The sequence below is a fragment of the Bos javanicus genome, chromosome 11 (genome assembly GCF_032452875.1).
Source record: "Bos javanicus breed banteng chromosome 11, ARS-OSU_banteng_1.0, whole genome shotgun sequence".
NCBI lineage: Eukaryota > Metazoa > Chordata > Mammalia > Artiodactyla > Bovidae > Bos > Bos javanicus.
Window position 1 is genome coordinate 21337858 of NC_083878.1, and position 12039 is coordinate 21349896.

Below are 12039 nucleotides of genomic sequence, written 5' to 3' on the forward strand. Positions count from 1 at the left end.
AGATCAGATCAGTCGCTCAGTCGTGTCCGACTCTTTGTGACCCCATGAATCGCAGCACGCCAGGCCTCCCTGTCCATCACCAACTCCCGGAGTTCACTGAGACTCACGTCTATCGAGTCAGTGATGCCATCCAGCCATTTCATCCTCTGTTGTCCCCTTCTCCTCCTGCCCCCAATCCCTCCCAGCATCAGAGTCTTTTCCAATGAGTCAGCTCTTCGCATGAGATGGTCAAAGTACTGGAGTTTCAGCTTTAGCATCATTCCTTCCAAAGAAATCCCAGGGCTCATCTCCTTCAGAATGGACTGGTTGGATCTCCTTGCAGTCCAAGGGACTCTCAAGAGTCTTCTCCAACACCACAGTTCAAAAGCATCAATTCTTCGGCGCTCAGCCTTCTTCACAGTCCAACTCTCACATCCATACATGACCACTGGAAAAACCATAGCCTTGACTAGACGAACCTTTGTTGGCAAAGTAATGTCTCTGCTTTTGAATATGCTATCTAGGTTGGTCATAACTTTCCTTCCAAGGCTATGTCTTAAAGGAAATTATCAAGGAAATGAAAAGACCTTTCACAGAATAGGAGAAAATACTTGCAAAATCATATATCTGATAAAGGTTTAGTTTTCAGAATATATACAGAATTCATATATAAATATACAGAAATAAAAAGACAGCCCAATTTAAATATGGACAAAGGATTTGAATGGACATTTTTTCTAAGAAGATATACAAATGTCTGATAAACAAACAAAAAGATATTCAACATCGTTATTCTTTAGGGAAATACAAAGCAAACCCAAAATAAGATGCCATTTCAATCGCTAGGATGGCTATGTTAAAAAACACATAATAACAAAGATTGGTCTGGTGGGAATGAAAAATGGTACAGCACTGTGGAAAACAGTTTCTCAGAAAGTTGATATATAATTATCATATGTTCCAGCAATTCCTAAGCATGCACGTTAAGAGAATTGACTTATATACAAATGTTTATAACAGCATCATTCATATCAGCCCAATACTGAAAACCCAGATGTCCCTCAACTGCTAATGGGTAAATGTGATTTATCTCTACAGTGGAATATTTTTCAGCCACAGAAAGGAATGAAGTACTGACATATGATATAGCATAAACCAGCCTTAAAACATCGTACCAAGTGAAAGAAAGTGAAAGTGAAGTCGCTCAGTCGTGTCCGACTCTTTGCAACCCCATAGACTGTAGCCTACCAGGCTCCTCCGTCCATGGGATTTTCCAGGCAAGAGTACTGGAGAGGGGTGCCATTGCCTTCTCCAGAGGATCTTCCCGACCCAGGGATCCAACCTGGGTCTCCCGCATTGTAGGCAGACACTTTACCATCTGAGCCACCAGGGAAGCCAACAAGTGAAAGAAGCCAGTTGCAAAAGGCCACATATAATACTGTTTTATGTGAAGTATCCAGAACAGGCAAATTCATAGAGACAGGAAGTAAATTAACAGTTGCAAAGGAGGGAGGAGTTGGGAGGCATTGGGTTTCTCTTTCAGTTCAGTTCAGTCTCTCAGTCGTGTCCGACTCTTTGCGACCCCATGAATTGTAGCACGCCAGGCCTCCCTGTCCATCACCAACTCCCAGAGTTCACTCAAACTCACGTCCATCGAGTCAGTGATGCCATCCCGCCATCTCATCCTCTGTCGTCCCCTTCTCCTCCTGTCCCCAATCCCTCCCAGCATCAGAGTCTTTTCCAATGAGTCAACTCTTCACATGAGGTGGCCAAAGTATTGGAGTTTCAGCTTAGCATCAGTCCTTCCAATGAACACCCAGGACTGATCTCCTTTGGAATGGACTGGTTGTTTCTCTTTAGAGTGATGCAAATGTTCTAGAGTTAGTAGCTGTAAAACTTGCAAATGCAAAAAACCATTGAATTGTTCATATTAATATTAAAAGGGCAAATTTTATGTATGTTGTACATAAGGAAGCCACCCCAAATGTACCACCCCAAAATGTGTCTCTTTGGCATGAGTATTAATTTAGGGAGATTTATTTTTAAGAAACAGTCTTAAAAGTCTCTTTTAAGTCCTAAAGTCTTTCTTTTCACCTGCCCCTTAACTGCCTAAAGAATTTAGATAAAGCATCTATTGCCAGCATAGAGGTATCACCAGAGATGCTTGTAAAGAATTTAGGCTAGATGTGGTGGGGGAAACTCAGCAAGGCCCAGACATTTAGAGTCCACTCTGCCTCATTGTCTGTCCCTGGCCCAACAAACAGTTGTTTACCAAACATTTGCTTTTCCTGCTTACTTGAATTGCCTTCCTTTGAAGTCCCAAACCATTACTCTCAATATCCGCCTTTGTCTTTAGCTGAAAGTGATTTTTAAGGTCAGGGCTTTGACCATTTTAGTGAGCTATTTTGCTTTCCTGATTCTCTTCCATGTTATTAAACTTTTGATTTTCTCTTGTTAATCTATCTCATGTCAAATTTCCTGTAATTCTTAGACCAGCCAGAAGAATCTTGAAGGGTAGAGGAAAATGTATTTCTCCTTGACATAGGTGAATTATATCTCAGTTTTTTAAAAAGTAGATCAGTGTGGGCTCACATATTCTCTGCCTAGGAAGCACCTTTGCTGCTGCTGCTGCTAAGTCACTTCAGTCGTGTCCGACTCTGTGTGATCCCACAGACGGCAGCCCACCAGACTCCCCTGTCCCTGGGATTCTCCAGGCAAGAACACTGGAGCAAGCGCACATGGAACCTTCTCCAGGATAGATCACATCCTGGGCCATAAAGCTAGCCTTGGTAAATTCAAAAAAATAGAAATCATTCCAAGCATTTTTTCTGACCACAATGCAGTAAGATTAGATCTCAATTACAGGAGAAAAACTATTAAAAATTCCAACATATGGAGGCTGAACAACACACTGCTGAATAACCAACAAATCACAGAAGAAATCAAAAAAGAAATCAAAATTTGCATAGAAACAAATGAAAATGAAAACACAACAACCCAAAACCTGTGGGACACGGTAAAAGCAGTCCTAAGGGGAAAGTTCATAGCAATACAGGCACACCTCAAGAAACAAGAAAAAAGTCAAATAAATAACCTAACTCTACACCTAAAGCAACTAGAAAAGGAAGAAATGAAGAACCCCAGGGTTAGTAGAAGGAAAGAAATCTTAAAAATTAGAGCAGAAATAAATGCAAAAGAAACAAAAGAGACCATAGCAAAAATCAACAAAACCAAAAGCTGGTTCTTTGAAAGGATAAATAAAATTGGCAAACCATTAGCCAGACTCATCAAGAAACAAAGGGAGAAAAATCAAATCAACAAAATTAGAAACGAAAATGGAGAGATCACAACAGACAACACAGAAATACAAAGGATCATAAGAGACTACTATCAACAATTATATGCCAATAAAATGGACAACGTGGAAGAAATGGACAAATTCTTAGAAAAGTACAACTTTCCAAAACTGGACCAGGAAGAAATAGAAAATCTTAACAGACCCATCACAAGCATGGAAATTGAAACTGTAATCAAAAATCTTCCAGCAAACAAAAGCCCCGGTCCAGACGGCTTCACAGCTGAATTCTACCAAAAATTTAGAGAAGAGCTAACACCTATCCTGCTCAAACTCTTCCAGAAAATTGCAGAGGAAGGTAAACTTCCAAACTCATTCTATGAGGCCACCATCACCCTAATACCAAAACCTGACAAAGATGCCACAAAAAAAGAAAACTACAGGCCAATATCACTGATGAACATAGATGCAAAAATCCTTAACAAAATTCTAGCAATCAGAATCCAACAACACATTAAAGAGATCATACACCATGATCAAGTGGGCTTTATCCCAGGGATGCAAGGATTCTTCAATATCTGCAAATCAATCAATGTAATACACCACATTAACAAATTGAAAAATAAAAACCATATGATTATCTCAATAGATGCAGAGAAAGCCTTTGACAAAATTCAACATCCATTTATGATAAAAACTCTCCAGAAAGCAGGAATAGAAGGAACATACCTCAACATAATAAAAGCTATATATGACAAACCCACAGCAAACATTATCCTCAATGGTGAAAAATTGAAAGCATTTCCTCTAAAGTCAGGAACAAGACAAGGGTGCCCACTTTCACCATTACTATTCAACATAGTTTTGGAAGTTTTGGCCACAGCAATCAGAGCAGAAAAAGAAATAAAAGGAATCCAAATTGGAAAAGAAGAAGTAAAACTCTCACTATTTGCAGATGACATGATCCTCTACATAGAAAACCCTAAAGATTCCACCAGAAAATTACTAGAAATAATCAATGACTATAGTAAAGTTGCAGGATATAAAATCAACACACAGAAATCCCTTGCATTCCTATACACTAATAATGAGAAAACAGAAAGAGAAATTAAGGAAACAATTCCATTCACCATTGCAACGGAAAGAATAAAATACTTAGGAATATATCTACCTAAAGAAACTAAAGACCTATATATAGAAAACTATAAAACACTGGTGAAAGAAATCAAAGAGGACACTAATAGATGGAGAAATATACCATGTTCATGGATTGGAAGAATCAATATAGTGAAAATGAGTATACTACCCAAAGCAATTTATAGATTCAACGCAATCCCTATCAAGCTACCAACAGTATTCTTCACAGAGCTAGAACAAATAATTTCACAATTTGTATGGAAATACAAAAAACCTCGAATAGCCAAAGTGATCTTGAGAAAGAAGAATGGAACTGGAGGAATCAACCTACCTGACTTCAGGCTCTACTACAAAGCCACAGTTATCAAGACAGTATGGTACTGGCACAAAGACAGAAATATTGATCAATGGAATAAAATAGAAAGCCCAGAGATAAATCCACGCACATATGGACACCTTATCTTTGACAAAGGAGGCAAGAATATACAATGGATTAAAGACAATCTCTTTAACAAGTGGTGCTGGGAAATCTGGTCAACCACTTGTAAAAGAATGAAACTGGACCACTTTCTAACACCATACACAAAAATAAACTCAAAATGGATTAAAGATCTAAACGTAAGACCAGAAACTATAAAACTCCTAGAGGAGAACATAGGCAAAACACTCTCCGACATACATCACAGCAGGATCCTCTATGACCCACCTCCCAGAATATTGGAAATAAAAGCAAAAATAAACAAATGGGACCTAATTAACCTTAAAAGCTTCTGCACATCAAAGGAAACTATTAGCAAGGTGAAAAGACAGCCTTCAGAATGGGAGAAAATAATAGCAAGTGAAGCAACCAACAAACAACTAATCTCAAAAATATACAAGCAACTCCTACAGCTCAACTCCAGAAAAATAAACGACCCAATCAAAAAATGGGCCAAAGAACTAAATAGACATTTCTCCAAAGAAGACATACAGATGGCTAACAAACACATGAAAAGATGCTCAACATCACTCATTATCAGAGAAATGCAAATCAAAACCACTATGAGGTACCATTTCACACCAGTCAGAATGGCTGCGATCCAAAAGTCTACAAATAATAAATGCTGGAGAGGGTGTGGAGAAAAGGGAACCCTCTTACACTGTTGGTGGGAATGCAAACTAGTACAGCCACTATGGAGAACAGTGTGGAGATTCCTTAAAAAACTGGAAATAGAACTGCCTTATGATCCAGCAAACCCACTGCTGGGCATACACACTGAGGAAACCAGAAGGGAAAGAGACACGTGTACCCCAGTGTTCATCGCAGCACTGTTTATAATAGCCAAGACATGGAAGCAACCTAGATGTCCATCAGCAGATGAATGGATAAGAAAGCTGTGGTACATATACACAATGGAGTATTACTCAGCCATTAAAAAGAATACATTTGAATCAGTTCTAATGAGGTGGATGAAACTGGAGCCTATTATACAGAGTGAAGTAAGCCAGAAGGAAAAACATAAATACAGTATACTAACGCATATATATGGAATTTAGAAAGATGGTAACAATAAACCGGTGTACGAGACAGCAAAAGAGACACTGATGTATAGAACAGTCTTATGGACTCTGTGGGAGAGGGAGAGGGTGGGAAGATTTGGGAGAATGGCAATGAAACATGTAAAATATCATGTAGGAAACGAGTTGCCAGTCCAGGTTCGATGCACGATGATGGATGCTTGGGGCTGGTGCACTGGGACGGCCCAGAGGGATGGTATGGGGAGGGAGGAGGGAGGAAGGTTCGGGATGGGGAACACATGTATACCTGTGGCGGATTCATTTTGATATTTGGCAAAACTAATACAATTATGTAAAGTTTAAAAATAAAATAAAATTAGAAAAAAAAAAAAAAAAAGAACACTGGAGTGGGTTGCCATTTCCTTCTCCAAGGCATGAAAGTGAAAAGTGAAAGTGACGTCGCTGAGTCGTGTCCGACTCTTAGCGACCCCATGGACTGCAGCCTACCAGGCTCCTCCATCCATGGGATTTTCCAGGCAAAGTACTGGAGTGGGGCGCCATTGCCTTCTCCAGGAAGCGCCTTTACTTTTAGATAAAGTAATTTTAAAACTGCCAAAGCAGTACATGACAGCTACCTATTAAAAATTACAATAAAGACTTTACTACTAAAAAAAAAAAAAAAAAAAGACTTTACTACTGTATAGCACAAGGAACTCTACTCAGTGTTCTGTGGTGACCTAAATGGGAAGGATATCCGAGGAAGAGGGGCTATATGTATAAGTATAGCTAATTCACTTTGCTGTACAGCAGAAATAACATAACATTGAAAAGCAACTACACTCCACTAAAAATTTTTTTAAAGATTAGCATTTTTGCTGAAACTATTTCTGTAAAACTAACTCCTCCAAAATGGTGTATGGAATAGATAACTTCTGTAATATACTTCTTTTCTCAACTTCTTGTGAAAATTTGTATTTCCTCAATAAATCATTGCCAAATTCTATTTTTAGTTGTACTATGATAAATTTGGGTTGAAATGTCTTTTAAAATGTTGAAATTAAATGGCATTTTTATATAAATCACAATAACTTTGTATTTAATTTAAAAGACTCTAAGTGTTCAAAAGATACGTTTAAAAATTAGACAATTTTGGATATGTTGCTTAGCATTAACTTGGTATGATTTTAGAGTTAAATATTTTTATTTATTGAAATTTGTAAGGAGATGAATACTGGACAAGTTAAGATAAGCTGAGAGGATGTTTTCAGGGACCAGGACATACAATGCAAATTCAGAACTTCTGGAAAATACAGAAAAATACCTGTTTTACTGCAAACTAAAATTTCCCTAATACTTTTCTTCAAATTATTTAAGGTAGCAAGATATATACATTGCTTTTAAAATATTTAACTTTTAATGGTATAAGAATAACTTTCAATGCCCAAGTCTCCAGTTTTCAAAGATACTAAAATCATTCATCTTAAACAGTTTTCTTTTTTTTACTCCTTGAAACTAAATGCAGTTCAGTTATTTGATTAGTTGATGCTAGAATTTGACCTGGAGCTTATATAATTAGAAGAGACACTAGTTTTCCTCATTTAAAAGCCTAGTTAGCATATGACAGTCTCGTTTCCGGGGAAGTCAAACCTCTGCTGCTTCTTTTTATAACCTTTAAGTTAATTCAGAATCCAGATACGCCTTGATCTGATGATGATATAACCACGGCCAGCAACATGGGGTAAGTAGTGCTTTTGTATGCTTTGCGAGGCATTGAGAGGGCAAATATTTTCATAAGAGAAGAAATCTCATAAATCTTTACTAATGTGGGTTCAAAATATGCTAACTTTTATTTAAGGAAGTCATTTAAAGAAATTACTATGTATTCAAAGTTATAACAATTTGTAAAATATTCATCTTCTTGCTTAATTTTTATATGATGTCATAATCTGCCTTTGCAGGTTGTCAACTAAAAAATGTTTGGACTGAAGAGTTTGCTTATTTACATATTTAGTTGAAGCTGACTTAAAATTTGAGAGCAATCTTAAAGAAAGGATGACTGACTGCCTATTTTACAAAGCAGATAAATCCAATATGTGTATGCCTCTTTAGGATTAAGAATGAAAAATGAAAAAGATTAGAAATGGAGGGAGGTTAATTCATGCCTTTTGTAACATAGAAAAGGGATAGAGGATTCTTAAGTGTTTACTCCTCTATGTGCAGAAAAATATGTATTAATTAATTAGGAACATTAATGAAAATTCTAAAGCCTTTGCAGGGGCTTGGGGAACATGATAAGAAGAATTAGGTTTCACTTGAAAGCTTTCTTTTCTTAAGTGAGAATGGGAATCCACTATAATTAGTTTTTATATGCTGAAACAATAATATTCTGAAAAATATAGAAATTTGTCTTTGTGTAAATTTTGTCTTTTTTAATCTCCTTTTAATACAAAATTATTGGCTGCAAATGGTGTAGCCATTTAAAGGCACTTCTGAAGGATTTAGCATAAACAATCAGAATTTATATGAAAGAACTTTTTAGACACTTTCTTTTAAATAGTTTCCAAGAATTGAATTAACATCTAAATTTTTGCTAATACCATGGGCTCCAAAATGCAATCAAAACCAGCCTGAAACCTCAGAGGCTTCTGAAAGGAAGATGATCATACTATTGCTAACTTTTCATACAAATATAAAGGTTAATAGATAAGTGCCTTGTACAAATTTCACATACATTTGATTGATTTTGTTTGGGACAGAATTGATGAGACTCCTGAATTCTCTTTATTTCCCCTCGTTCCTCTCTCTCTTTCCTTCTCTCCTGCTCTGTCCTCTTTTCTTTAATGAAGGGAGTTCACCTTTTTGAGGGTCAAGGATCACTCTAAGAATTTTTAGAAACCAGCCCACCCTCTCTGCAAAGATATGTAAAATCACACCAAATTTTGCATATAATTTCAGAAGACTTATAGATGGCCTGAAATACAATCTGTGGACACCCTGGGTTAAAGACCTTTGATTTTGAAATTTAAGACTAGAGTATGAGTTGCTCAACATTTTTCTTAGCTTCTGGGTTTTTATAAAATGTAAGAATCTTTTAAATTAATAATTCCTGCTAATCTTCTCTCATAGACAATGTTGAAGATGCTGATTCTCCCACTGACTAGCTCCCAGCACACAGACACACACACACACACACATGCAAATACACAAACACCTTACATGAGAGTGAAACACAGTTTAACGGATATCTATAGTTTTGACAGTCACATTACTGCTGCTTGTCCCCGATGACTTGATTAATCACTTCTGCTTTCGAGAGTGCTAGGCATCACCTTGGGAATCATGGAAGAAAAAAACCCTCATTATTTTATTTCATTTATAGCTCTCAATGCCCCATATAAGATGAACTAAACCATAAATTGCAAAAGATTACACAAGACACGCTTCTGATTCGTAGGTTCATGGTTATTTTGTTGTCTGCTCCTGCCCTTATCGAGAAAAGAGAGATTACAAGGTTTTAATAAGCATTTCAATCTTCCTCAATAATCAGGAAAATATAAAGAGAAAATGGCGGCTGATTAAATGCTCAAATGTGTCCATTTGAGGAGATCTCTAAAATGTATCTCCTGATAATGAAGAAGTAGCTATTTAGGATTTGGGGGAGGGGAGTGTTTTATCTGAAAGCTATTGGAGAATACAATGTCCTTATATGGGTCTATGCTAGCCTTTTCCATTTTGGGGGAGCTATGCTGGCATGGTTTTAGTGAGCAACGAAGAGGCAAATAGTAGGAAATTCTTAATGCTATTTAGAAAACCTCCTCCTCCTCTTAAATTTTCTCTGGATTTCTTATGGAATGTGTGCATGGTTGGGCTGGGTGGAGATGGTGCATAACGATGGGCAAAGGGATAAACGGAGGAGAAGTGGAAGAACCTTATCTTGTAAAATACCTTCCATCTGCTATTTACTATAACACTTGGGCAAAAGATGAACAATGGGACAGAAGGGTTGGTTGCATTCTTTCCTGAGATGCTCTTCAATATTCTTTCCTTACCTCCTCCAGGGTCAATCAGAGTACCCCCAATTGACATCTGGGCAAAAAGAAAGGTTAAGTCTCTGTCAAAATTGTAGAACCAATAAATTCATTATTATAGCATATTCAGCCTCCTTTTAGTTTCCTAGTTTAAGACAGTGTAGAGTAATTTTAAAAATTCTTTCCACTTCTGTATCAGGGAATTACTCTTTTTCCAACTTTTTTTTTTTTTTTCTGGGCAAAGCATACATTTAGCTCATGCAGTAACCTTTGAAATATTGCTCTGTCTGTGCCCTCCTTTCCATTCTAATAGTCACTTCCCTAATTCAGGCCATCATTGCCTTTTACTTGGATTATTAAAGGTGCCCATCTTAGCCACTCTGCAGCTGGTCTTTCCTCTGCAGTCAAAATTGTCATCTTCTTACTGAGAACATGTGATCTGGTTATTCCCCTGCTCAGAGGCTTTCAGTAACTCCTTATTCTGTCCACATCAGATGAGACTCCCAGGAAGATATTCACTGCCCTTTATCTGTCTCTAATCCACCTATCCAGGCTTACCTTCTACTCTACCAATGATACTCCCTGGAACCCCTAAATCCTCTGATGCATTGCAACTGTCCACCTCTGATCACTATCCACTTCACTGATCCCCTTTGTGCCATATCTACATACTGTTCACAGTCAAGCTCATAACCTATCTTCTTTATGACACTTTCTTTAATCCCCATGACCAGAACTCATTTTTTTTTTCTCTGCAAGTTTTAGGTACTTTATACTTTTCTTACTGCATTTTCCCAATCCATCATATGCTATAGCTATATGTATGTCTCATCTTTCCCACTAGTCTGTAAACTCCCTGAAGGAGGAAAAATGATATAAAAATATCATTTTTATATTCCCTCCCAAGATCTGGCACAATGCCTTTTACATAGTATGGGCTAAATAAATGTTTTCTGAGTTGAAATGAACTCTGCTTTTCCTATAATACGCAAAAAAGCTAAAATTTAATTTTAGCCAAAATTCCTTTTTCCTTCCCTACGAGAGTGGCCCCATTTTCCAAGTTCCTATCTGAAGAGCTCAAATCAATGTACAATATCCAAGATATGGGTGATGCAAGAAAGAAAGGGTAAAAACAACTGGAGGGATACCCTAGAGGCTTGTGAATAGTAGACAATTTGTTGATATGAGGAAAGCACACGTAGGATCAGAGGAAATGTAATGACACTTTTAAGATTTAAAAATGGTTCTTGGTTCAAGACAACTTCCTAAAGGACCAGCATATAAGTAAGGTTGGGCTCAAACCTAAATAATAGTGGCTTACATAAGCTAGAAGCTCACTTCCCTCTTACGTTAAAAAAAGAAGGTCCATAGATAGGCAATCCAGAGCTCTTCAATCAATTCCTTGGTGTGAGAGACCAAGATCCCTTCCGTCTTGCTCTTCTGCCATCCTCAGTGTCTCACCTCTTGGTACAGAAGGTTGCTAGGAGTCCACCTGTCTCATTTGTGTGTTCAGCCAGCAGGAACGAGGAATGGAAAGAAAAAGATCTGCTGTCTCTTTTAAGGAGACTTCCCAGAAGTCACTCACACTATTTCTACTTGTAACTCATGAGTAGAATCTATCCCCATGGCTACAACTACCTGTGAAGGAGAATGGGGAATACAGTTTTGTTTTGTTTTAACAGGTTTCTTAGAAAACAGGGAACATGGTTACTGGGTGGCAATTAGCAGTGACTGACGGGGTCGGTAAGGCCATCCATTGCCTCTCATATTCCTTTAGGACAAAGAACAGCATTTGTACAAAAAAAAAGAATCTTTTAAGAAAAATTTTCTGTGAAGTTAAAGGGAAAGAAAGAGCAAGCCAAGCTGGGAATAAACATAGATTCACTTTGGATAAAGGACAGGGACCTTGACAAAATGACAAAGGTGGTTCAGCAAGCCCACTCCTATATCCTGGCCCTGCCCCTCAGCCCTCACTCACCTTGATCTTCACTTCTGAACTGTGAGGTGACTATTATTACTACTGTGCCAATTATACCAATTAAGAAACTGAAGGTCCAAAGATTCAGAGACTTGGCCAAACTGCCCAAGAGGCTTCAGATAATG

General features: G+C 37.7%; 1 long non-coding RNA gene across 1 annotated transcript; it reads right to left on the reverse strand.

Annotated features, from left to right (window-relative positions):
- Positions 1–679: 679 nt before the first annotated feature.
- On the reverse strand, positions 680–11903 carry LOC133256908 (uncharacterized). The gene is made up of 2 exons (XR_009739331.1): positions 9958–11903; positions 680–1833 (listed from the first exon to the last, which is right to left on the reverse strand). It is a non-coding gene; the product is annotated as an uncharacterized LOC133256908 (long non-coding RNA).
- Between the last annotated feature and the right edge of the window lie 136 nt (positions 11904–12039).